Genomic DNA, 27,871 nt, shown 5'->3' with positions numbered 1-27,871 from the left:
CTGATGGGCAGAATCTTAGCCCATTCTTCTCCTTTGCTAACAAAGCAATAAGTCTTCTTTTTACTTTTTCTTAAAACCATGTCCTTATTATTGGATTGGAATCTGAGAAAGGATGAGCTTTCGGTAACAAAATGGGCATGCCAGATAGGACCCAGGAACAGTCCCTGCTCCAGCTTTCTTTTGGACAAGGCCTGGCACTCTAAGCAACCCACTTCCATGCTGAAGATGTCCGGTAAATTTGTTGAGAGCTGACTACCAGAGAGTTAGGGGATGGGCAAGTTTGAGTATGCCTCAGGTGCAAACAGAGGAGCCATTCCTGAGAGTAAAGGGAGGGACTGAGGTGGCTGAGGAACCAAATTCCTCAACAAGACTCCTAAAGCTCAGAAGTAAAATCAAGAATCAATCAATAAATGGGATGGTCTCAAACTAAAAATCTTCTTCACAGCAAAGGACACAATCAAGAATGTGAAGAGCCTACAGAATGGATAAAATCTTTGCCACCTGTACCTCGGATAGAGCATTAATCTCCAGGATATAAAAACTCAGAAAACTTAACACCAAAAAAACAAATAACCCAATCAATAAATGGGCAAAGGAACTAAACAGGCACTTGGCAGAAGAAGAAATGTGAATGGTTAACAAATATATGAAAAAAAAATCAACACCTCTTTTAATTAGCCTCACAGAGTTGCCTTCACATTTGAAAAAACCTTATTTGGGGTCCATTACACTCATTGTCTGATGATCAACTAGCTTATCTCAGGGGGCTCCGGGTAGAAGCAGCCAGTCACAAAGAACATAGCAATGGGCTCCAGTGTTCTTAAATTATAACCTGGGGACAAAATAGTTGCCCATTTTTAGAACTGACAGGATGCCCTATTTGACCATGGGACTCTTCTGGGTGAAACCCTGCCTTTTGCCCACAGATCTAAATACAAGGACCTCCCAGAGTCCCCATATATGGCCCTGATGATTTCTCTAGAGAGAGGTCCCTAACAATCTTCGTATGATCAATGTGACCTTCAAGATGTGTGTGTCTCTGTGTGTGTGTGGGTGTGGGTATGTGTGACATATGGAAATGGGGGCGGGAATATCTCAGGGTATAATTGACAGTGGGGAACCTACTTAAAGCTTAAAGGTGATACATTATGATGGTGATGAGGGAGACTAGTCAATGATATCCTGTGCTCCAACCCCTTGAATTCAAACTAGGGGGAAAATAAGATAAAGTCACAGTTTTTTGTATATGCCAGATTGTCCTGATCCCTCTCCTAAGATAAAATTTGTTATGTAAATTCAATGTATAGATAACAGTCTTACTCCAAAGGCAAGAACTTCATTTGTAAGTGCCTCCCAGGAAAAGAAAAAGGTCTATAGGTCTGCTAAAACTAAGTAAGCTCTTTTTGTCCTGAGAAAGGGACCCTGAGAAAGTTGATCAATGTTATCTGAACTAAGATTCTGTTTTAGGAGAAAATAACTTGCAGGGGTCGGGGGTCACCCCTTAAGAGAGAGGCATTAATGGGGAATCATTCTCTTCTGGACAAATTTTTAAAATGTGAATTGAGTCAGTTTTGCCTGATACCCTACAATAGGCCTATTCTGCCTGTTTAAAAACAAACAAAACCCTCATACTGATGAGTACCAATTTCTGCAAGTCTTGAGAGATTAAAAAATATTCCAAGTGTAATGTTCATTGCTTTTAGAATTTTTCTTTGTCAGAGAAACTGATGACTTCCAATTTTAACCAGGCTTGACTTTCATGAATAACCTAAATATATGTGACTCAAAATATGTATGCATCTGAAACTAAATAGGTTTGTGTGAGCCCTATCTAAATATTCTGTAAGATTATAAATGAAAGTTCATGTAGGTTTAACCAACAAGGGGTCTATTTTTTACATTGCATCTGGCATAAAAGGGCCATACTGCCATTTGAAAAAATGGTTTATACATGTCTGCTTTGACTAAGTCTACATCTGATCATTAACACTGTTCTCTAAATGTATAAGAGGTTTAAGGCTATCCTTGATTTTTGCTAGTACTGCTAAACTCTGTATAAAGTGACACCCCCTTTCTCCACAGAAAAGCCCTCTTCACCATGGCTGATTTTAGGATTATCAGCAAAAGAGTCTCTGAGAAAGAGTCCAATGTAAATAAACTTCCTATCTTCGTGTTGCCCTGTTTTACTTGGCCACTGGCTGGGAAGATACCAGCGTTCCAGGTGCTGGACACCCCCTACTAATTTTTCACAAATGTATCCAGTATAGTACTTTGTTGAAATGTGCAAACAAGGCCTCTGGCCTTGAGCTGGGCTTCACAGAGATGTCTACATTTTTAAGATAAGTTACAAATGGGCCCATGATAACAGCTGGCAGGGGGAGGAAAGAAAGGGGAGATGAAGCTCTCCCCTTCTCAGGTGTTGTCCTTGAAGAGTTAACTTGCTCAGAACAGTGAAAGAAAAAGCTGCTTTTATGTGAACTTCTGCAGATTGTGAACTTCTGAGCCCCTCCCCTTACTCTGAAACTCCCTGAACTCGGGGTTCAGGGGATTGATTGATTACAGCAAAGGCTGTACCCTCTGAACCTGGCTGGAGCCAAATAAAACTGTTTCCTGCTGTCTTCAGTGCCTTGCCTCGTTTGTCCCTACACCATATAAACCTGTAATTATCTGTGGATTCTGAATTTTGCTATGAAAATTAAACCTAGTTAATATAAGGACATTTGTGCAATTGTGACGCTATTACTTCTTCATGTATTAAATATATTCATGTCCTTCTAGTATCCAAGTTTTAAAATATAAAGCTTAGGAGAACACTTTACCAAGCTAGTATCCTCCTGTAATGCCAGATTCGTAGGACCCCAATAGACCTCCAGGAGCCGAATCCAATGCAATCACACAAGAGTCTTTATTGCAAGCTCAAACCTGGACTCACAACCATTTCCGACGCAGCGGTCCCAGGGAGTGAGTCCAGGTCCTTTGTTCAGTGAGATTTTATAGGTTTTGGGGGACACTCTATACGTCACAACATCACACAGCAAATCATTCCACACCACGGGAAAATCAAACAACAACTCTTAACATTCACTGGCGGGAACAAGTTGGGTAGGGGTGATTGGTTAGTACAAGAGGGGGATTCCTTTGAACTGATTGGTTTAAGCCATGAGGGGTGTACGTGCTAAACTACATGGTTTCCCAACATGTTATTAACCACCATAAACTAGTGGAGGGTCATCTGGCATCCCAGGTATTTTCCCTGTTTCATGCTGATTGGTGGTTGCTAGGGGGTTGTTATGGATTCTCACCTAGCCTAACTGAGTCAGGGACACCTGACGCCATAGATCTCTCCTGTTATCTGTAGACAAACAACTCATCAGGGTGGGTATGTGCTCAGGAGTGCTCTGTGGGTTTTTTCCAAGGACAAGGGTCACGCCCCCTTCCTTGGACAGGCATCTACATCTCTGAGGTAGATGCTGGTTTCTCAAAAATGGAGTCACATCAGTTCCTCCCTCCAAACTAAAGTTGTCTGTAATGGCAATTTTGGATTTATGGAAATAGCCAATTTAATTGGCTACTTATGTCATTTAATGTTCTATAACTGGATAAAAGTAACCTGTTATCAACAAGATGTATATAAAATTTTGTGTTACTTTTTACACTGGGGTGGAAAATTGAATGTATTTTTGAATGATGAGAGTCCAATCTGTTTAAAGATTAACATTGTGAAAAATGAAAACATTTTGCCACTCTCCCCCCCCCCCAAAAAAAAGGGGGTTAGGAGCTTGTTTGATTCGTGTCTCAGATGTAATATTGTATTTTGTTAACAGACGTTCATATAGACTCAGGAACCAATATGTGAGAACTTTGTAAAATGCTATTTAAGAAAGAGGCAAAGATCAGCTTCAGAAATAAAATAAACTTTATCTAAGAAATACAATAAACTTTATCTAAGATTTATCAAGAACCCCACCTCATCATAGTTAGGACTCTGCCTCTCACCTTACTCCATGTTAGAATGGTTCCAAAATAGGCTAGACTTATATTCATTTAAAATTATGTTCAAAGGATAATTTTTTATTGTAAAGACTACTGTGGTCTTGAAATAAACAGGAGATATAATATATAATTAAGTGAGGTTTGGGATTATGAAAATTATGTTTCTTGGATCATAGCTATTATACAAACTGAATATGTTTTTGCTATTATGAATTGTATTTTATATTTTTCTTGTAAACTGTATAACTGTTACCTGTTGGTGTTTTGCAGAGGTACTCCCTTTTTTCAGGTATAAAGAAGATTTTAATAATTTAATATTGAAATTGACTATCATACATATCCATCAATTCTTACATTTTATTGCCCATATCTCAGGAGATATTTAAAGTAAGATTAATTTGATGAAGCATTCTCAGTAAATCTAGAACATATTTCATATCCAAATTTAGTCAGTCCCTTTAATAATATTCGCTGTTTTGTAGTATACATGAAATAAGTTAGTGCAATACATCACTGGGGTATCATTTAAGAGGTAAATACCCTATAGATTTGGATTTCTCATTCCAATTCCTTGGAATTCAATAATATAAGTGTCTTTAGAGTAATCTTCATCTTCTGATTTCTTCACAGTAAATTTAGCCTTTGCTAGTTGTTCAGCAAAAATGTATAGCAGTTTGTGTATGGAGTGTAACTGGCCCTGTTTTTATTCTGGAAACTCCATTGGCTAATGCCATGAAAATAATCAGCTGGTCTTGCAGAAACTCATCCACAGTTCCACCATGTCTAAGATTAGCTAACAGCATTTCAGCAGCATCAATTCCAACTTTGTCTGCATTTACACCTCATTTCCCAAGCAATGATCCAGCAAACAAACAGCCTGTAGATGTCTCAGCAATAATTATTATTCCATTTCCATTGCCAAATGCTTGGTCTTTGGGTTCCTGAACAGGCTGGATGTTAACATATAGATCTCTGATCTCCTTTCTGATGGATGCATCTCACAGCTGCTGCCGCCATATCTTTTGCTACTTTAAATGGCAGAACACCAGCAACAAAAGCTCTTCCATATATCTTAGTCACAGAGCCACGATCAGTCAAATTTATTGGTTTCAACTGTGTAACTGGTGACATTCGAACAATCACTTCACCACCACCTTTAGGATAACAGCCCCTCATTTTGATGTCACAATTAAAATTAAAACCAATTTTTTCAACAATTGGCTTGAAGACCATCATGGTGTAGTCGATCTGTGGTGCCATTTCAGCATTAGTTCCACCTTTCAAACCAAGTACTGATGGAGAAGCAGCAAACAGAACACATGGCATTGAAGCCTGCATCAAGAGGCACACACTCCCTGCTGTCTTGGTATCTGCTGTATGGATTCCACCTTTGATCTTCTCTTGTGTGAAGGTTACTTCAGTTGAACCAATTTCTGCCCCCTCCAGTTGCCCATCACACAAATCTCCAATCATTTTCAGTCCACATAAATGTTGAGGCCTTCCGGTCATAATACTCAGGCCCTGCGTGCTGTGGCCTGCCTGGATCTTCTGCACCCGCAAGGGGAGGCCCAGGACACAGCTGAGGGCGGTGGAGACCCTGAGGATCTGGCCGTAACCTTCCATGATCCCACCTTGGACCTCCACCCGCTGCCCCGACATGGGGGCGCCCTGGGGCCTGGCCTGCTGGACAAGGCCTTTGCAGCAGAAAGAATAAATGCCACACAGCTCTAAAACTTCCATCCACGCCCCGGGGCTGTGGTGTCTTGAGCAAAGGCAGAAGAAGCTGAGCCTCCAGAGAAACCCAATCCACTGGAATAGAGGTACTCCTTCTAATAGAACAACCTGAGTTAATTGGAAATAATAAGTCATCATCTGTAAGACACACAGAATATAAGGCTGACTTCCAGTGCTAATACTGACCCCAATTAAATACTGTAAAATTACAATCCATTACTCCCACTTTAATACTGGTGAAACTGGCCTACACCAAAAACTTGGAGACTAAAGTCAAGGGAAGTAAAAGGGCCAAGAAGAAAAGCAGCCAATATTTGGCCCTTGCCCTCTAGGGTCAGCCACAATCCAAGGAAAGACAGGAACCCTCTCTGTGTCCTACAAGTCTGGTGAGTCACCCAATCTGCTCATCAAGAAGATCAAGATGACCCTAGAAAACAGGAAGCCAACCAGTGCACATTCTGCAAAGAGGAAAGTGACTGGAGAGGGAAATGTCCCTAATGCTTCTAAGGGAAGCCACATGTAGTCATCAAGATGCTGACCCATGCTAGCAGATGGCACAATTGGTAGAGGAAGACAAAAGAAGTCAAGAGGCTTCACACATGTTCCCAAGAGTGATCTCTAAGGAGTCTTAGCTGACTCTTAATAGTAGATAGAACAAGGTCAGTCAAAACTGAGCCATAGCCAAAGCAGAGCCATACATGAACATTTAGAAAAAAAGAAAAAAAATTTTAAATGCAACTAAAGATGTACACTTTTATCAGCCCTACCGAAAATAAGTAAAGCTGGAGACTACATAGAAGGGTTCTTATGTGAGAGTACCTAATAATAACTATCATCAAAGGACTCCAGAGTCACAGGTTTGTCCTGAGTCAATTTGAGCCTGATCTCACAGACCTACAAATCTTCCTAACACCCTAACACAGAGAAACTCAATCTATTTTTCACTGTAATAATTATGAGCTAATATGTTCATCATCTCTAGCAATTAGAGAAATGCAAATTAAAACTGGTCTAAGATTTCATCTCACTCCAACCAGAATGGCAATTATCAAGAATACAAGCAATAATAAATAAGTGTTGGCAAGGATGTGGAGGAAAAGATACACTCATTCATTGCTGGTGGGACTTCAAATTGGTGCAAACACTCTGGAAAGTAGTATAGAGATAACTCAGAAAACTTGAAAAGGAACCACCATTTGACCCAACTCTCCGACTCCTTGATTTGTACCCAAAGGACTTAAAATCAGCATACTACAGTGACACAGCCACATCAAGGTTTATAGCAACAATTCACAATAGCTAAACTATGGAACCAAACTAGATGCACTTCAAAAGATGAATGGATAAAGAAAAAAATATATATATATATATATTCTCAGTAAAATATTTATATGGATAATTAGCTCACATGATAATATTTTACATATATTGAATTGAATAAAATACATTACTACTAAACTTGATTTCATCTTTCTTGGTGTGGCTACTAGAAAATTTAAAATGATCTCTGTGGCTGGCATCATGGTACTCTTGGCCAGTGCTGCTGCAGTGGGGTTGTGAATTTCAGTAGGAATTTTTTAAAATTTGTTTTAATTAGTTATACATGACAATTGAATGCATTTATGCACTTTAATATATCATACATAGATGGGGTATAATTTCTCATTTTTCTGAGTGTACATGTTGCAGAATCATATTGGTCATGTAGTCACATATATACATACAGTAATAATGTCTGCTTCATTCTACTATCTCTCCTTCCCCACATCCCGTACCCTACCCTCCCATCAATTCCCTCTACCTAATCTAAGGTAATGCTATTCTTCCCTAGTGTCCCCACCTTATTGTGAATTAGCATCTGCATATTAGAGAAAACATTCAGCCTTTGGTTTTGTGGGATTGGTTTATTTCACTTGCATGATATTCTCCAACTCCAACCATTTACTGGCAAATGCCATAATTTCACTCTTCTTTAAAGCTGAGTAATATTCCATTGAGTATATATACCACATTTTTTCTTTATCCATTCATCTATTGAGGGGCACCTAGGTTGATTCCATAGGTGTTGATTCCATAGTCTAGCTATTGTGAATTGAGCTGCTATAAACATTGATGTGGCTGCATCACTATAGAATGCTTATTTTAAGTCATTTGGGTATAAACCAAGGAGTGAGAGAGTTGGGTCAAATGGTGGTTCCATTCCCAATTTTCTGAGGAATCTTCATACTGCTTTCCATATTGGTTGCACCAATTTGCAGTCCCACCAGCAATGTATGAGTTTACCTTTTTTACCACATTCTCACCAACATTTATTGTTGCCTATATTCTTAATGATTGCCATTCTGAAAGAAGTGAGATGAAATCTTAGAGTAGTTTTGATTTGCATTCCTCTAATTGCTAGAGATGTTGAACACTTTTTCATATATTTGTTGATCAACTTTAGCCCACGACCCGCACCGGGTTCATGAAAGAAGTTGAAGACGTGAGAAACCACTAGGGAGTTTTATTTTTTTTACACAACATCTTTGTTTGTATGTGGTGCTGAGGATCGAATCCGGACCGCACGCATGCCAGGCAAGCGCGCAACTGCTTGAGCCACATCCCCAGCCAGGGAGTTTTGAATTACAGAGACAAGACTCTAATTACCTTTAAACCAGCTCCAGGACGACTCCTCCTAGCTCCAGCCTCCAGCCACCTATTGTGGTAGCGAGGTTTACTGAAGAGGCTATCGAGAGAGAGAGAGAGAGAGAGAGAGAGAGAGAGAGAGAGAGAGAGAGAGAAACACTCCAGGGAGTGGACTTTTATTGGGGAACAAAAAATTCTGGAGAAAATCCAATCCAATGAAGATTAAGGGGGGCAGCATCTCAAGGTCAGGGGCAACGATTGGGTCAAGCCCTCAGACCTGGAGAAGGGTGGGGAAAGCTCTGACACAGTCGTGCCTAAGCGCTTCTCACCCAGCCAGGGAGGTAACTCAAATCACTTGCCAGGATGGCCTCCCACAATCAACTGTATTTCTTCTTCTGTGAAGTGTCTGTTTAGTTCCTTAGCCCATTTATTGATTGGGTTATTTATTTTTTGGTTTTGCGGTGTTCTTTTCGGTGTTAAGTTTTTTGAGTTCTTAATATCTTAATATATCCTAGAGATTAATGCTTTATCGAAGGTGTATGTGGTAAAGATTTTCTCCCAATCTTTAGGCTCTCTCCTCATGTTAGTAACTGTTTCCTTTGATGAGAAGAAGCTTTTTAATTTGAATCCACCCCATTTATTGATTCTTGATTTTACTTCTTGCGCTTAGGAGTCTTGTTAAGGAAGTCAGATCCTAAGCCAATGTGGTGAAGATTTGGGCCTATTTTTACTTCTATTAGGTACAGGGTCTCTGTTCTCGTGCCTAAGTCTTTGATCCATTTTGAGTCGATTTTTGTGCAGAGTGAGAGGTAGAGTTTAATTTCAGTTTACTACATAGGAATTTCCAGTTTTTCCAGCACCATTTGTCGAATAGGCTATCTTTTCTCCAGTGAATGTTTTTGGCACCCTTGTCTAGTATGAGATAACTGTATTTATGTGGGTTTATCTCTGTGTCCTCTATTCTGTGTCATTGATCTACAAGTCTATTTTAGTGCCAACACCTGCCATTTTTGTTACTCTAGCTCTCTAGTATAGTCTAAGGTCTGGTATTGTGATGCCTCCTGTTTCGCTTTTCTTGCTAAGGATTGCTTTAGCTATTCTGAGTTTCTTATTTTTCCAAGTAGATTTCACGGTTGCTTTTTCTATTTCTATGAAGAATGTCATGGGGATTTTAATAGGAATTGCATTAAATCTGTATAACATTTTTGGTAGTATGGTCATTTTGACAATATTAATTCTGCCTATCCAGGAGTCTAGGAGATCTTTCCATCTTCTGAGGTTTTCTTCAATTTCTTTCTTTAGTGTTCTGTAGTTTTCATTGTAGAGGTCTTTCACCTCTTTTGTTAGATTGAATCCCAGGTATTTTATTTTTTTGAGGCTATTGTGAATGGAGTAGTTTTCCTAATTTCTCTTTCAGTGGACTCGTCATAGATGTATAGGAATGTATTTTACTTATAGGTGTTGATTTTATATCCAGCTACTTTGCTGAATTCATTTATTAGTTCTAGAAGCTTTCTGGTGGAATTTTTTGGATCTTCTAGATATATAATCAGCAAATAGTGATAGTTTGAGTTCTTCTTTACCTATGTATGTCTCTTTATTTCTTTTGTCTAATTGCTCTGGCTAGAGTTTCAAGGATGATGTTGAATAGAAGTGGTAAAAGAGGACATCCTTGTCTTGTTCATTTTTAGTGAGAATTCTTTCAATTTTTCTCCATTTAGAATGATGCTGGCCTTGGGTTTAGCATATATAGCTTTTACAATGTTGAGGTATGTTCCTACTATCCCTAGTTTTTCCAGTGTTTTGAACATGAAGGTGTGCTGTATTTTGTCAAATGCTTTTTCTGCATCTATGGAGATGATCATATGATTCTTGTTTTTAAGTGTATTAATATGATGAATTACATTTATTGATTTCTGTATATTGAACCAACCCTGCATCCTTGAGATGAATTCCACTTGATCATGGTGCACTAAATTTTTAATGTGTTTTTGTATGCAATTTGCCATAATTTTATTGAGAATTTTTGCATCTATGTTCAATCAGGGATATTGGTCTGAAGTTTTATTTCCTTGATGTGTCTTTGTATGGTTTTGGTATCAGGGTGATATTAGCCTCATAGAAATGAGTTTGGAAGAATTCCCTCCATTTCTATTTCATGGAATACTTTGAGGAGTATTGGTGTTAATTCTTCTTTGAAAGTATTGTAGAACTTGACTGAGAATTCACCTGGTCCTGGGATTTTCTTTATTGGTAGGTTTTTGATGGCATTTTCTATTACATTATTTGAAATTGATTTGTTTAAAGTTTGAGTAGGTCATATGTCTCTAGAAATTTGTTGATGTCTTTGATATTTTCTATTTTATTCGAGTATAAATTCTCAAAATAGTTTATAATATCTTCTGTATTTCAGACATGTCCATTGTGATATTTCTTCTTCATCTTGCATTTTAGTAATTTTGAGTTTTCTCTCCACTAGCATGGTCAGGGGGTTAGCTATTTCATTTATTTTTTCAAAGAACCAACTTTTTGTTTTGTCAATTTTTTTCAATTGTTTCCTTGTTTCAATTTCATTAATTTTAGCTCTGATTTTAATTATCTCATGTCTTCTACTGCTTTTGGTGTTGATTTGTTCTTTTTCTAGGGCTTTGAGATTTAGGGTTAGGCCATTTATTTGATTTTTTTTTTATTCTTTTAATGAATGCACTCAGTGCAATAAACTTTCCTCTTTGTACTACCTTCATAGGGTCCCAGAGATTTTGATATGTTGTACTGGAGTTCTCATTTTAAGAATTTTTTTTTATTTCATCGTTGATTTTTTTCTACTATCCATTCATCATTCATTTGTGTATTATTTAGTCTCCATTTGTTAGTAGTTTCTCTTTTTTATTTTATCATTGACTTCTAATTTAATTCCATTGTGGTCTGATAGAATGCAGGGTAGTATATCTGTTTTTTTTGTTTCGTTTTGTTTTGTTTGTATTTACTAAGAGTTGCTTTGTGGCATAAGATATAGTCTATTTTAGAGAAGGAGCCATGTGCTGCTGAGAAGAAAGTATTTTTGCTCATTGATGGATGAAATATTATATATGTCTGTTAGTCTAAATTATTGATTGTATTATTTAGTTCCATAGTTTTATTTAGTTTTTGTTTGGAAGATCTGTGCAGTAGTGAGAGAGGTGTTTTAAAATCACCCAGTATTATTGTACTGTGGTCTATTTGACTCTTGAAATTCAGAAGGGTTTGTTTGATGTACAAAAATGCTCCATTGTTTGGGACATAAATATGTATAATTGTTATGTCCTGCGAGTATATATATATATATATATATATATATATATATACACATACATATACACACACACACACACTTCCATTAAGAAGTATTTCCCTTCTTTGTCTCTTCTGATTAACTTTGGTTTGAAGTCTACCTGAAATGAGAATGGAAAGCTCTGCTTGTTTATGCAATCCATATGAGTGATAAGTTTTTTTCCCATCCTTTCACCTTCAGCCTGTGGATGTCTTTGCCCATGAGGTGAGTCTCTTGAAGACAGCATATTGTTGGGTCTTGCTTTTTAATCCAATCTGCCGGTCTATGTCTTTTGATTGATGAGTTTAAGCCATTAACATTCAAGGTTATTATTGAGATATGATTTGTATTCCCTGTCATTTTGATTTATTTCTTGTTTTTGATTTGTCTTAGTTTCTCATTTGGTTGAATGTCCCTTTAATGTAGATCCTCCCTTTGCTGGTTTTTCACTTTTTTTTCCACTTCATCCTCATGGAATGTTCTGTAGTGTGGGTTTTCTAATTGTGAATTCTTTTAATTTTTGTTTATCATGGAATATTTTAATTTTATCTTCAAATCTGAAACAATTTTGCTGGATATAAAAGTCTTGGTTGGCATCCATTTTCTTTCAGGGCTTGAAATATATTATTTCAGGACCTCCCAGATTTGAGGATCTAGGCTGAAAAATCAGTTGAGATTCAAATTGGTTTCCCCCTATATGTAATTTGATTTTTTTTCTCTCACAGATTTTAAGATTTTATTTTTATTCTCTGTGTTAGTCATTCTCATTATAATGTGTCTTGGTGTGGGTCTGCTGTAATTTTGTACATCTGGGGTCCTGTAAACCTCTTGTATTTGATTTTTCATTCCATTCTTTAGGTTTGGGAAATTTTCTGCTAGTATATCATTGAAAATATTGTGTATTTCTTTGGTTTGTATCTCTACTCCTTCACCTTTTCCTATAACTCTTAAATTTAATATTCATGTTATCCCATAATTCTTGGATGTTCTTTTCTTAGTTTCTTACCATCTTCTCTGCATGTTCAGCTCTACTTTCAAGATTTTATATTTTGTCTTCACTGTCTGAGGTTCTGTCTTCCAAGTGCCCTAGTCTGTTGGTGATGCTTTTTATTGAATTTATACATGGTTTACTGACTCCTTAATTTTAAAGATTTCTGCTTGTTTTTTTCCCACAATATCTCTTTATTGAAGTGGTATTTCACTTCCTGTATTTTTTCTTTGATTTCGCTCCTTATACTATCCTTTACTTCATATATCAATTGAATTATATACAATCTGAACTCCTTGAACATTTCTTCTACTGTGTTATTAATGGCTTCTGTTGTTGAAGCATCTTGTTTTGTTTGGGGAGCTTTATTTCCTTGTTTCTTCATGTTGTTAGTGTGTTTTCCCATCTAAAAGTAAGAAAATTGTATATATACACAATGGAATATTACTCAGTCTTAAAGAAGAATAAAATTATGGCATTTGCAGGTAAATTGATGGAACTCCTGAGTATCATGTTAAGTGAAGTAAGCCAATCTCAAAAAATCAAAGGCCAAATGTTTTCTCTGATAAGCAGATGCTTATGTTGTTCCATAGTGGAACAGGGGGGGTAGGGAAGAATGAAGGAAATTTGGTTTATGTAGAAAGGGAGTGAGGGAAGGAATGGGGCTATGGGGATGAGAAGAAAGGTAGAATGAGATAGACATTATTACCCTATATACATGTAATAGTACACTACTTGTGTGACTCTACACCATGTACAGCCAGAGGAATGAGAATTTTTGCTCCATTTGTGTACAATATGTCAAAATGCATTTTACTATAACAAATTTTTAAAAATAATAATTATGAGTTACTATCTTTATGGTTTTCAGAGACTGGCTGAAATACTAATTGCTTTTGTATTGTTTACAAAACAAAGTAATGCTTTGCTATCTTGTTTATTGTTGTCTTTACATGATCCCTGCCCCATATACGCTTTGTCCAATACCCACCAACCACCACCATGGACCTCTGGACTGCCAAGATGCTGAATAACCTTAATTGTCCATGCCCCACCTGAAAGAGAACAAGGACTTTGTGTCACTTCCCTTCAACTTCACCCTCTCTCAGCAGGAAGCAGCTTAGAGATGTCATATTCATTTTTCCATAGAAATGGCACGTGGAAATTGACAGTGGGGAAATGTAACAGTGGTCCACTTCACCTTTTGAATTTGTCCTTGCTGCTAAATTTAAAAGGCACATGTTTTTCTTTTCCTCTTCTCCCTCTCCCCCTCCCAAACTTGGGGGTGGGGATAAGATTATCTTGAGTTATCTCTCCTGGTGCACAGGCCCATCACAGGAAGGAGATGTCACCAGAAGATCTAGGAAGTGACTATCTCCCAAATTAACAAGTGAATTTCAACACACCATTAGGGAACACCTGGGACCCCCCTGTCAGGGCATACTTGGAATATAGCCTTTCAAGAGCTTCTTTAAAAGCCCTCTGTTTTCCCTGATGGGCAGAATCACAGCTTCTGAGACAGGAGTCCCCTGTTCTTCTCCTTTGCTAGCAAGGCAATAAACCTTCCTTTTCCTTTGTCTCAAAACTGTGTCCTCGTTTTTGTGTTGGCATTGGGCCAAGAACCGAGCTTTCTGTTTGTAGAGGCGTCTGTTTCCTCCAGCAATATGATCTGATATGATCCTTGCCGCTGCTTTTCTCCAGTGTCTTTTCTGAAAGGACTTGTGACACCAGCAGCTGCTCTTTTCTTTTAGGTATGCTGCCACCGGGAGGTGGGAGTGTGTAGCTGCAGGACACACTGACAGCTCATGGTTACCTCAATGCAAATGATAAAAACGATACATTCATAGTTTCAACTTTAATGACATTTAAATATTATACATTAGCTGAAATTAAGCAAAATAGAGACCAAATGCCACCCATTTCACAATCAGGCCCTCGCTCCCTAATGTTTACTTTTTTGTGTTTTTTTTTCTTTGCTGGTTTGTAAAACTTTTCAGGAACAGAGGTTTCATTCATCCTTCCATAGAGCCTTGTACACTGCAGGTGCTTTAAAAATTTCTGCATTAGGTGTGGTAGTGCCCACCTGTCATCCCAATGACTTAGGAGGCGGAGGCAGGAGGATTGCCAAGTTCTAGGCCAGCCTCAGCAACTTAGTGAGGCCCTAAAGCAATTTAGTCAGATTCTGTCTCAAAATAAAGAATTAAAAGGGCTGAGGATGTGGCTCAGTGGTTGAGCACTAGCGTACACCTGGGTTCAATCTCCAGTACCAAAAAAAGAAAGAAAAAAGGTAAAAGAAAAGTGGATATATATAAAGATTATATTTTATAACAAGTTGGTTTTGTTTTGTTTTAACCTAGGGGTGCTTAACCACTGAGAAAGCCCCAGTCTTCTTTAATTATTTATTTTAACTGCTTAGGGCCTTGCTAAATTCTGAGGCTGGCCTCAACCTTGAAAACCTTCTGCTTCAGCCTTCTGAGTCTCTGGGATGATAGATACCATACCTGGCTAGCAAGTATATTTTTAAGATCCAAAAACGTTTGTTTTTTTTTTTTTTTCAGAAAAGTGAGAGTAAAAATGTCTCACACATAATCCAATCACCTTGAAACAGTCACTGATGATTAACAATCAATTCAAAAGAATGTGTTCATACTCTCTGAGGACTGTTAGACCTATAAAGTTGTTGGACCATATATATATATATATAGAGAGAGAGAGGGGGGGGGTTATTTCAGTTTAAGTGAAAAACAATTTTGGTTAGAACGCTATTCACTTTAACAGAGAACCCAAATGAAAATCAGTTTAAATAGAGATGTATTGGCACATGTGCTCATAAGTTCAGAGATCCTGTGGGATTCAGATATAGTGTGTTCAGGGCTTCACTCTCAGGAAGAGTCAAGCTTCCTGGTGAGAAAATATCAGCTCCAAAAGATATAGACATCTCAGATATAAGAATGTAAGGCCTCCTCTTGATGACATTTGGCTCCTTTCCCATTCCTTACCAATTAAACCAGCCAACTAGCCTAGGATATGTAGAGTCAGCTCGGGCAACCTTCCTATTTGTTCATTATTAGATATGGCTCCATACAGTTGAGGTAATCCTATACATAAAATATGGAAGTGAAAAGGGAAAAAATGACACCCCAGGGAATACAGATGATTGAGGAAATAGGAAAATTTTTTAAAAACTGTCCATACACATCATCATTTACAGTCAGTCACTTCAAAGAAAAAACAAGAATCTTAGATATATACTTCATTTGGTTTGAATGTTTGTATCTCTCCAAAATTCATACTGAAGGGCTGGGGTTTTAGCTCAGTGGTGGTGCACTTGCCTAGCATGTGTGAGGCACTGGGTTCGATTCTCAGCACCACATATAAATAATTAAAATAAAGGTCCAGAAAGAAAGCTTCATCAGACACCAAATCTGCTAGTACCTTGATCACTAAAAAGAAATATTTTAAAAATTCATATTGAAACTTAATCCCTGCTACAGTGTGGATCTGGAATGTCCCCCAAAGGCTTATGTGTTGGAAGTGTGGTCCCCAGTGCATCAATCACTGCAATACCCCTGGAATCTCACTGAAGATCAGAAACAGATTTTGAAGGTCTCAGTTCTTTTCTACTCCTTTAACTATCAAAGAGGTGGTAGATTAATCCATTGATGGATTCATAGCTGAAGGGACTATTGGAGGTTGGGCCTAACTGAAGGGAGAGTCTTGGAGGCATGCTCTGGGAGAGTATGTCTTGTCCCTGGCCATTTTCTCTAACTTTCTGCCTCATGTTTGCCATGAACTGAGATGATTTATCCATCGTATGCTCCCTGCCCTGGTGTTCTGCCTCATCATGGGCCCAGAAGTAATGGAGCCAGGTGACCATGAACTAAAATCTCTGAAACTATGACCCAAAATAAATCTTTCCTCCTTTGTTTTCCTCAGGTATTTTGTCACAGTGACAGAAAGCTAACAATCCTAGTGCAAAGTATTAAAGATGGTGCTTTTAGGAGGTGACTAGGACTTGAGGACTCTTATCTTCATAAGTGGGATTAGCACCATTATAAAAAATTTTTAGGAAATCTGTTAGTCCCTTTTTACCTTCTACCCTTCCATCATGTGAGGATGCAACAAGAAGGCACCATCTCTGAAGCAGAAAGAAAGCTTCATCAGACACCAAATCTGCTGGTACCTTGATCACAGATGTCCCAGCTTCCAGAACTGTGAGAAGTGAATTTCTACTATTTCTACTATAATTACTCAGTCTAAGACTTTTTGTTATAGCAGCCCAAATGGATTAAGATGTTTTAAAAATAATTTATTGAGATGAATTTACATAACTTAAAATTTAATATTGTAAAACAAATAATTAAGTGGCATTTAGTACCTTCATCATGTTGTGTAACTACCACATACTATATTCCATAGGAATGGTAAAGAAGCAGGAAGGAGACCACCTCTTTGATAGTTAAAGGAGTAGAAAAGAAATGAGACCTTCAAAATCTGTTTCTGATCTTCAGTGAGATTCGAGGGGCTACTGCAATGATAGAACAAGAATAGGTTGTATTTCTCCAAAAAAAAGTAATCTAATAATAAGAATAATAGCTATACTTAAAAAGGCAAAGATAATGAGTTTAAAATAAACATTGCTTGAAACCAAAATTAGCAAGTTCAGGAACTAAACTTCATAAAATTAAAAAATGAAAATTAAGACATGCTTTACATATCACTTTAGATTACTATTATGCAAAGAAATAATATTTAATTAATAAATAAATAATATTTTCTGCCTTGTAAATTGGTACAATATTTAAACTCTCAAAAGCCCAAATGTCAATCAAATGTCAATCAATCACACACACACACGAAAAGGAAATTGTTTTGTAAAATCAGAATTATAACCAGGTATAGTGATACACGCCTATAATCCCAGCTCGGGAGGCTGAGGCAGGAGGATCACAGGTTCAAGGCCTGTCTCAGCAACAGTGAGGCACTAAGCAACTGAGACTGTCTCTAAACAAAATTAAAAAGGGCTGGGGATATGGTTCAGTGGTTGAATGCCCCTGAGTTCAATCTCAATACCAAAAAGAAAAAAAGAAAAAGAAAAATCAGAATTATAGATATTTCTAGGAGGGAACAGGAAACTTACGGTTAGAAAAAGACGTGGGGCTGGAGAGAATGAGAGTTTTGATGTAGATGTATAGGGCTTTATAGGAATTTATAATAATTCATTAAGATATGAATTTGTATTTGTTTTTTGTTCATATGTATTCTATTTCATAATTTTAAAAGTTTTTAGTGAATTATTGAAGCAGAACTTTAAATTTCTATAAAAAATAATTTTGAAGCTAGAAAGCCATACCTACCAAGCCAGCTATCAAGACTAAGGGCAAACTAAAACCATTGTTTACACCTATAAGGATTTGGAGAGTTTATTTACTATTTACCTCTCCTGAAGGAGATAATGAAAGATATTGGCCAGGAATTCAAGTGTGAGGAGTATGTAGACAAAAAGAAATGATAGAACTAACCATGTAAATTTAATGAAAAGAAACCCCAGATACCTTGCAGTGAGGTTTTAAAGAAATTTGTCCAAATTGAAATAAGACATCAATAACTGCCCCTATGTTCTTAAGAAGAATTCTAGAACAAACCCTGAGAAGTTTTAGAATAAGAAAAAAAAAAGGCAATTAATATACATGTGATTTGATGAAGGTTTTTACTTCCCCAATTGGGAGAAAATGTTTAAATTCCAAGAAAGTGGGAAAAGCATGAGGTAAATTTGAAGTAAACTAAAATGTGTTATGAATTTGAGCAATGGTGGTAGTTTGAGAAAAGAAAATCCACTTTACAATTTCTAGGAACAGTTATTGTCCTTTGAGCAGTCCTAGGGCCATGACATTAGAAGTATACAAGAAAATCTAATAATATATCATAACAACTGAATATCATTTAGTGATTTTTAACTTGTGCCATCAACTCATAAACCAAGTATAGGGGTTCAGTTATGATTTCTGTGAAGAACATAAATATTTTTCAACCTTGACCATATAAATATAAAAGTGGAGTTCACCAAAACGTGGGGGTAGAAATGGGAGGAGAGATGGAGGCAAGGATAGAGGAAAACTAAGGGATACTGGTGAAATTTAATGGAATAAAAAAAATCAGTTAAGAAAAAAAATCTAAATTTGTAAAAGTAACCAATAGAAAGAAAACCAATGATACAACTATAAAAAAAAAAAAAAGTCATGTTAAGAATAATAGGAGGACTGGGGTTGTGGCTCAGAGGTAGAGCACTTGCCTACCATGTGTGAGGTACTGGGTTTGATCCTCAGCACCACATGAAAATAAAATAAAGTTATTGTGTCCACCTACATAACTAAAAAATAAAAATGAAATTAAAAAAAAAGAATAAGAATAGGGGCTGGGGCTCATCAGTAGTGCAATTGCCTGGTGTGTGTGAGGCACTGGGTTTGATTCTCAGCACCACAGATAAATACATAAACAAAATAAAGGTCTATCAACAACTAAAAAAAAATTTAAAAAAAGAATAAGAATAAATATGATAGTATAAGTTATCTATATCCTTATTAATAATAGGCAATAGATGGTGTCTAGAATTGATAAACTGAGAATTAGTAATATTTAGAGATATGTATGGGCCAAAAGAACTAATATCAGAAAAGGTCATAAATGGTTGTTACTAAAGGGAACGAATGAGGGAGGAGAGGAGAAAATAAGGGCACTGATGCTTTTCATTTTTTGTTTTGTTTTTAACCGTCAATGGACTTGAGTGTATAGTCTAAAGAGAAGCATTTGGTAAAGAGGACTTCTTTTTCAACGTATACTTGCTACAGACATTTCATGCCTGTTGCCTGGCACCAGGCATTAAGAAGACCCTGTTGCCAGGGAAACCAGCTCTTCGCTGATAATGAAGATGACGCTGAGGGCTGCTGTTCACAAAGCAACCTTCTTTGTGAGCTGTGACACATCCCTGAACTATCTCTTGCCTAGGCATGATGCTGTATAGCTACAGGCAGTTTACAGTGTCATCTATTTTACTAGTTAAAGGGATTATACCAGTCAGCAATAATGTGCTGTCCTTGTTGGTTACAAGTAAACCTGCTTATAAAGAAATGAATAATGGTTGTTTTATAAGTAATATGCATCAAAGCACATACAAAAGAGAAAAACTACAGTACTTTTTCTATACTTGCCTCATTGCCCCCAGGGGGAGGAGAAGAGCAGGGAAAAGACTTTCAATTCATTTTTTTCTTTTTCCTCTCTCTTTCAGTGCTTTTATGCATGTTAAAGAAGTGCTCTACCAATGAGTTACACCTCTAATCTCCCTATTAAAAATACTAATTATGTTGATTTATAAATAATATACAGTAAAATTCACAGATCTCAATTCACAAATCTTAAGTGTACAGTTTGATGGGTTATGACAAATATATATACCTGTAGAACCAAAACCCCAGTCAACAGAGAAACACTAAACAATCTTGAGCAAAAGGAATAAAGCAGGATGCATTATACTACCTGGCTCAAAAATACAGTCTATACTGTAGTAATTAAAACAGCATGGAATTGGCATAAAAATAGACCCACAGACTAATGGAACCTAGAAGTAAACTCATGCATCTATAGCCAACTGATTTTCAACAAAAGTGCCAGAACTCACAGTGAAGAGAGCACAGTTTTTTTCAATAAATAATGCAGGGGAAATCGGATATCCACATGTGGAAGAATGAAACTAGACCCCTATCTCTCACTAGTTATAAAAATCAATTCAAAGTGAATCAACAATGTAAATGTAAAAATGAAACTATAAAATTACTAGAAGAAAACAGGGAAATGCTACAGAATGTTGGAATGGACAACAATTTTGGGGGCAAGACCCAAAATTCTTAGAAAACAAAAGCAAAAATAGACAAATTGGATTACCTTAAACTAAAAAGTTAAACAAAACAAAAGAAACGATCAACAGAATGAAGGAGGTAAACTGAGAAGAATGGGTGGGGGCTGGTTTGTGGCTCAGAGGTAGAGTGCTTGCCTAGCATGTGTGAGGCATTAGGTTTAATCCTCAGTATCACATTAATAAAAAATAAATAAAGTTGTAAAAAAAAGAATGGGAGAAAACATATGTCAGCTATACATCTAACAAAGGATTAATATGTACATTACATAAGAACTCTAACAACTCAATAGCAAACAAAAAACTTGATTAAGAAATTAACAATGGGCCTAAATAGACATTTCTCAAAAGAAGAAATGCAAATAGCCAACAAGTATATGAAAAAATGCTCAACGTTACTAATACTCAAGGAAATTCACATCAAAACCACAATGAGATATCACCTCACTCCAGTTAGAATCGACTATTATAAAAAAGACAAAAGATAACATGTACCAGTGTTGGTAAGAAACAAAGGAGTCCCTTGCACACTGTTGATATTAGTTCAACCATCATGGAAAACAGTATGAAACTTTTCGAAAAAAATTAAAAATGGTACTACCATGATTCAGCAATCCCATTACTGGGTATATATCCAAAAGAAATGATGTTAGTATGTCAAAGAGCCATCTGCACTCCCATGTCCACTGCAACACTATTCTCAATAGCCAAAAAATCGAAACAACCTAAGTGTCAATTAATTGATGAATGGATAAAGACAATGTAATACATACACACAATAGAATACTATTCAGCTGTAAAAACAAGAATGAAATCCTGCTATTTGTGACAGCATGAATGTACCTGGAGATCACTATGATAAATGAAGTAAGCCAGGCACAGAAAGTACCACATGATCTTTCTCACATAGAATCTAAAAGGGTTGATTTTAATAGAATTTGAGAGTACAATGGTGGTTTACCAGATGCCAGGGAGAGGAGACAAAGAAGGGACAGAGAGAGGTAAAATGATGAGTACTAAGCTAAGAGTAAGAAATTACGTTGTGCTAATTGCACAGGAGGGTGACTAGAAATAACAATAACATACAATATATTTCCAAAAGCTAGAAGAAAGCATTTTAAATGTTTTCACGATAAAGAAATGATGTGAGGAGGTGGATATATAAAATGATTTAAACATACAATGTATACATGTATTGAAATAACATATGGTATCCCATTAATATGTAAAATTTTTATGTTCTTATCTGTCAATTTAAAAAATAAATTTAGCTTAAGGGCTGGGGATATAGCTCAGTTGGTAGAGTGCTTGCCTTGCATGCACAAGGCCCTGGGTTCTAATCACCAGCACCACAAAAATAAATAAACAAGTAATTAATTAATTTAGCTTAAAATTTAAAAATAAATATTCTTGGGCTGGGGATGTGGCTCAAGCGGTAGCGTGCTCGCCTGGCATGCGTGAGGCCCGGGTTCGATCCTCAGCACCACATACAAACAAAGATGTTGTGTCCACCGAAAACTAAAAAATAAAAAAATATATATAAAATAAATAAATAAATAAATATTCTTTTCCATCTCCCCCAAGATATAAATACTTTCACCAACTCAGAAAGTTCCTTCTTGAAACTATCTAAGCAGTAACACCCATATATCCCCAATATCTGCACCTTCCCTTTTCCTGTCCCCCCTCCCACTCCCTCCCACTCCTAGCAACCACTGATGCTCTGATTTCTACCACAGTTTAGATTCTTCTGTTGTTGATTTTCATAAAAACAGTTTCCTTTGGTTTCTTTGGCTTAGGATATTCTTGACATTCATATTGTTATGTGCATTTGTTCCAGTCTAGTATTCCAGTGTATGGATATAACACATTTTATTTATCCATTTCTTGTTGGCGGATGTTTGGTTTGTTCCTAGTTTTTTTTGTTATTACAGATAAAGCTACCATGAACATTCTTGACCAAATAATTTTTTGTGACATCATTATCCAAAGTACATGTATGAAGACATGAATTGATTGTGAACATATTTTATATACAAACGGAGATATGAAAAATTGTGTTCTATATGTGTAATAAGAATTGTGATGAATTCCGCTATCATGTATTTAAAAAATAAAAGCAATTAAAAAAAAACGAACTTTTTGTGGACATTTTTCATTTACCTTGGGCAAATAGGAATGAAATTGCTGGAGCATAGGATAGGTTTTTGTTTAATTTTATGGGGTACTTACACTTGATTATTATTAAAATTTATTCTTTATTAGTAATATTGGGATTGAACCCAGGATCTTATGCATACTAGGGAAGTGCTCTACCACTGATCTATACCCTTTGATTCTTTTTAAAAAAACATATTGTGGTAAAATACACATAAAATTTACTATCATAACCACTTTTAACTGTACTGTTTAGTGGTACTCAGTACATTCAAAATGTTATACAACCATTACCACTATCCATCTCCAGAACTCTTTTTATTTTGCAAAACTTTAAAACTCTGTACCATTAGATAATAAGACTCACATTCCCTTACACTTTCTGTCTCTATAAATTTGACTAGGTAATCCTTCTCCTTACCTGCAGTTTGGCTTTCCATATCTTCACTTTCAGACCTTTTAGTTACCCATAGTCAACTCCAGTCCAAAAATATTAAATTGAAAATTCCAGAAATAAACAATTCATAAGTTTTAAATTGTGCTCTGTTTTAAGTAGTATAATGAAATCTTGCACTGTACTGCTCTGCCCTGGTAGGACATGAGTCATGTCTTTGTCCGGCATATCCACACTATATAAGCTACCCATCCATTAATAATGTAGTGGCCATCTTGGTTATCAGACTATCACAGTATCACAGTGCTTGTATTCACATAACTCTTATTTTACTTAATAATGTCAAGGATATAGAAAAATAATCTAATGGAAAAAAGTATAAGAAAACAGAAAAAATTAAAGAAAATAAAAGCAGAAATCAACGAATTAAGACATAACACTAATATATAAATGAAGAAGCAAGCTCTTTGAAAAAGATTTTAAAAAGTCTAGTGAGGCTAAGAAAAAGAAAAGCTCAAACAAATGGGAGGAAACATAAGCAGAGATACAGAGGAGAAAAGAGAAAATGCCACAAATAACTCAATACATTGAAAACTTAAATGGAAAATATTCAAAGAAAACTCAAAGATATTAAAATTAGTTTGATATGTAAAAAACAAAGATGAAATGGAAAAGTTGTCAAAAACATCTAAAGTGACATTAGCCTCTTTCTTTTCAGATAAAATTTTTTAAACCCTCTCTAGATACAGGTAATATTTGTGCTTTTAAAAGCCTTTCAAAATACATATCACAATATGAAAATTTTCTAATTTTTATCTAACATATTGATATCTCAAAGAATTCTAGACTCCTAAAGTATAAAGAGAGATACCCAGTCTCAGCCATTAATGACAGGCTAGAAACAAAGGTCAAGACTATGAGGATTCTGAGGTCTTCCACAAAGAAAAGAGGTGATCCCATAAAAGAAATAGAGGCATAGGCCAGTCTGGTCATTACAGAAATGACACAAGGGGGAAAGCACTGAAATAGTTCAGGAAAGGGCTGTTGTCCTGGTCCTGCTGAATAATTCAAGATAACCTTAACGTCTTCTGTAGGATCCACTTTCTTTACATTGTAAAGAAGTTGGAATAAATGATCTTTCTATAAACCATTTTTCTCTTTTTTAGTTCTTACTTCTATGGACCTTTTTAACAAATCCATAAATTCTGCTTCAGAGGGGTCATGGAAAACTTTGACTACAGTAAATAATAAATTCTTTGGGATTTCTTTGAGTGTCCACCCGGCTCAAAACCTTCCAGAAAATTTCCTCCTCTTAGGATTCCTTCCTTAGGATTGAGGGTCTAAGGCTATGGTATTATGCATCCCTTAGGAAGAATCATTCAGTCACAACTATGTTCTCCCATAAAGAAAATGAGTAATCAAAACTAGGACAAAGTAGTTATACAAAAAGGACACAGTCAAGATTCATGTGAGAAAATTTATTTGGATTTACTGCTGAATCTCCACTGTGCTAGTAGGCCTTCAATAAGCAATTGTCAATTGATTGTTGAATTCAATACTCTCACATGGCTTCCAGGGGATTTTTTTTTTTTTTTCCCTCCTGCAGTCCCTAATCATTCCTTCATTTTTCCCCTTTAAGTTAGTACAAGTTGGTTTCTTACAACCAGGAAGCCCCATCAAATACATTATTGGACTCTCCCCTTCATAACCACCACTCACTTCACTATGGGTATATGCCTGGCCTCTGAAAGACATCATCAAAGATTGGACTTCCATAGGGTCCTGCCCAGGAATATGTAATTGACACATTAAGAGAATGTGGCAGTGGCAGTGAAGTGTGGTAGTGATAGAAGCCAGGGAAATGTATGAAGGCTGATTAGTGATAAAAAAGAAAGGCTGACTAGCAAAGTGGTAAAAAGAAAGGCAGATGCAGAGAGAGAAGACAATGGTAGTCCTGAAAGGTATCCCAGTATTTTCTTACTACATACAAAACATCCACCACCAAATTTGTGTGGCAAAATCCTGATTCTCAATGTGATGACATTAAGAGGTGGGGTCTTGGGAAGCATTTAGGTCAAAAGGATGGAATCCCCACAATGGGATTAGTGCTCTTATAAAGACTTGAGAGCTTTTTAAAAACATTTCTTTAGTTGAAGAAGGACATAATACCTTTATTTATTTTTGTGTGGTGTTGAGAATTGAACTCAGTGCGTCACACGTGCTAGGCAAGCACTCTACAACTGACCCACAACCCGGGCTGACGACAGCTTATTTTCTCTTTTCCTGCTCTCCACCACGTGAGAATACAATGCAAAGACGGTCATCTGTACACCAGAGGAAGTATTCACTCACCAGACATGGATCAGAGGGCACCTTGATCTTTTACTTCCCACTCTTCAGAACTGTGAGATGTTACTTAAGCCACCTAGACTATCGTAATTTTTTACAATGTGAACTGAGACATCTCTTTTCAACAAAGTCTCCCCATCACCCCCTTAGTTTTCCCTTCCCTTGGTCAAAACAAATGCAAACTTTTGAGTGACATTCATTATTATTATTACCTCCACTTTGTTTATCCATTTTTATGCAGTGCTGAGGATCAAACCCAGTGGCTCGCATACAAGTGCTCCACTGCTGAGCCACAACCCCAGCCTCACATTCATTATTTTGATTATGGTGATTTTATGCACTTTTGTGTATGTCAAACCTAATCAAATTTTAAACGTGTGGCTTCTTATATTTCAATTGCACATCAAAAAAGTTGTAAAAATGAGAATTTAATAATCATATTTCATCAGTTACGTTATAACTACCAGTAATGTACCAACAATGGTATATTTAAAGAGGTCCCTTTTATGATTGCTATTTTGGATTCAACTAGTAGTACTTATTTATTCCATTGCCTTCCTCCTTCCTCTATCCCCAATTCCCATGCCCCACCTACCCTTTGAGCAAGCAAATAATAGTGTCATAATCAAGTTGACGAACTCTAATCCACAATAAGTACAACTAAAATATATTAAAGTTCATACTTCTTTAAATTTATCCAGGTTTTGTAATTTAATCTCTAAATGTGTTACTTGGGGAAATTAATTTACCACAAACCAGTGTTTTTGCTTATGTCAAAACTGTTGGGGTAAGGAGTATAGTTCAAGGGTAGGATCTATTCTTAGTATGCACATGGTTCTGGATTCAGTACCCAGCAACTAAAAGAAACAATTATCTACTTAGATTACAATCTCTTTTAAGGACAGAGCTAAATCATTTATCTTGATTCCCAAGTTGACAAGCAATGTCTGGTATAGAGCATAGTGAGGAGAGGGATAAAGAATAAGATGTAACACAGAGTAGGAAGAAAAAGGATATGTGTGGGTACTGATTGTGCAGGAACTTGTAGGCCCTGATTAAGACTTTGGACATTTTTTTTTTAAACAAAGGTGGGGTCTCTATGTTGTCCAAAGCTTGTCTTTTTCTATCTTTCTTTCTTTTGGGGGGAAAAGGATTTAACCCAGGGGCATTTTAACTCTGAGCTACATACCCAGCCTTTTTAATTTTTTAAATTTTGAGACAGGGTCTCATAAAGTTGCTGAAGTTGTCCTTGAAACTATTATCCTTTCTCAGCCACCCTGCCCCGCCCAAATCGCTGAGATTATATGTGCACCTGGCCTAAAACTGATCTTGAACTCCTGGACTGAAGCTATCGCTATCCCCCACTTCAGCCTCCAGAGCAGCTGAGATTACAAGCATGTGCCACTATGCCCAGTTAAGACCTTGGATTTTATGGGTTGTGATATGAAGTCAAGAAGAGGGTTTTAAGCATTGAATGGACATTGTCGACTTTCTATTTTAAAATAAGATCATTCTGGTGGCTGTGGCAAAGAACCTGTATGAAGGAAACATGGAAGCCGAATAGCTACCAATGAATATACCAAAAGGAACATGTTCACTAAAAGACACAAAAATTTTCATAGCAACTTTATTCATAATAACCACAAATTGGAAACAATCCAAATTTCCATCAGCATTAGAATAGATAAATTGTAGTAGAGTCATACAATGGAATACAACACAAAGTAAAAATGAATTGCTTCTACTACATCCACATGGATTACCCTCACAAACATATTGAACAAAGACACGAAAGAGTGCATATAATTATTCCACTTATATAGTTTTTAAACAGGTAAAGCTAACTGATGGTGATACAGGTCAGAATAGCAGTTATCTGTGTGTGAGAAAGGCATAAGGACACCTACTGGGGTGACAGAAGTATTTTCTATCATGATCTGGGTGGTACATTCAAATATACACTTAATTTTTGTCAACTTTCAAGTTTTACATCAATAAAAAGGCAAAAATATATTGAAAAAATTGTATAAATGGAGAAATATAATCATGTTAATCAGTAGTGCTATCTTCCAAATATTTCTGGCTTTCCTCCCTGGTTGTGGAAGGATTATGCTCCTAGGACTGAGGTGTGGCTGTGTTACTTTAAGGGTCTACAAGTTATTTGCCAAACTTTTTTCATTTCCCAAATTGAGCAGCCACATCCCTGATGGTAACTACTTTGTCAGCCTGAGTCCCAGAATGAGGAAAATAAAGAACAAGGATTAAGAAACTTTTTCTGTAAAGGGCCACAAAGTAAATATTTTAGGCTTTGTGGGACATATACTTGCTGTTGAAACTATTCAACTCTACCACTGTAAAACACAATCAGCCATAGAAAATATATAAATGGACAAGGCTGTACTCCAATAAAAC

General features: G+C 36.5%; 1 pseudogene across 1 annotated transcript in view; it reads right to left on the bottom strand.

Moving 5' to 3' along the window:
* Positions 1–3,033: 3,033 nt before the first annotated feature.
* The window catches only part of LOC308643584 (RNA 3'-terminal phosphate cyclase-like), a 28,912-nt pseudogene continuing 4,074 nt past the window's right edge, over positions 3,034–27,871 (bottom strand). Inside the window, exons 3-4 of the transcript XR_014024401.1 lie at positions 4,247–5,835; positions 3,034–3,352 (exon numbers count right to left, since the gene is read on the bottom strand). The product of XR_014024401.1 is annotated as an RNA 3'-terminal phosphate cyclase-like (transcript). The remainder of the gene's footprint in view (positions 3,353–4,246; positions 5,836–27,871) is intronic.

The sequence above is a fragment of the Spermophilus citellus genome (genome assembly GCF_964194105.1).
Source record: "Spermophilus citellus genome assembly, chromosome: 3".
NCBI classification, from domain to species: Eukaryota; Metazoa; Chordata; class Mammalia; order Rodentia; family Sciuridae; genus Spermophilus; species Spermophilus citellus.
This window is presented reverse-complemented; position numbering and strand designations above follow the sequence as displayed.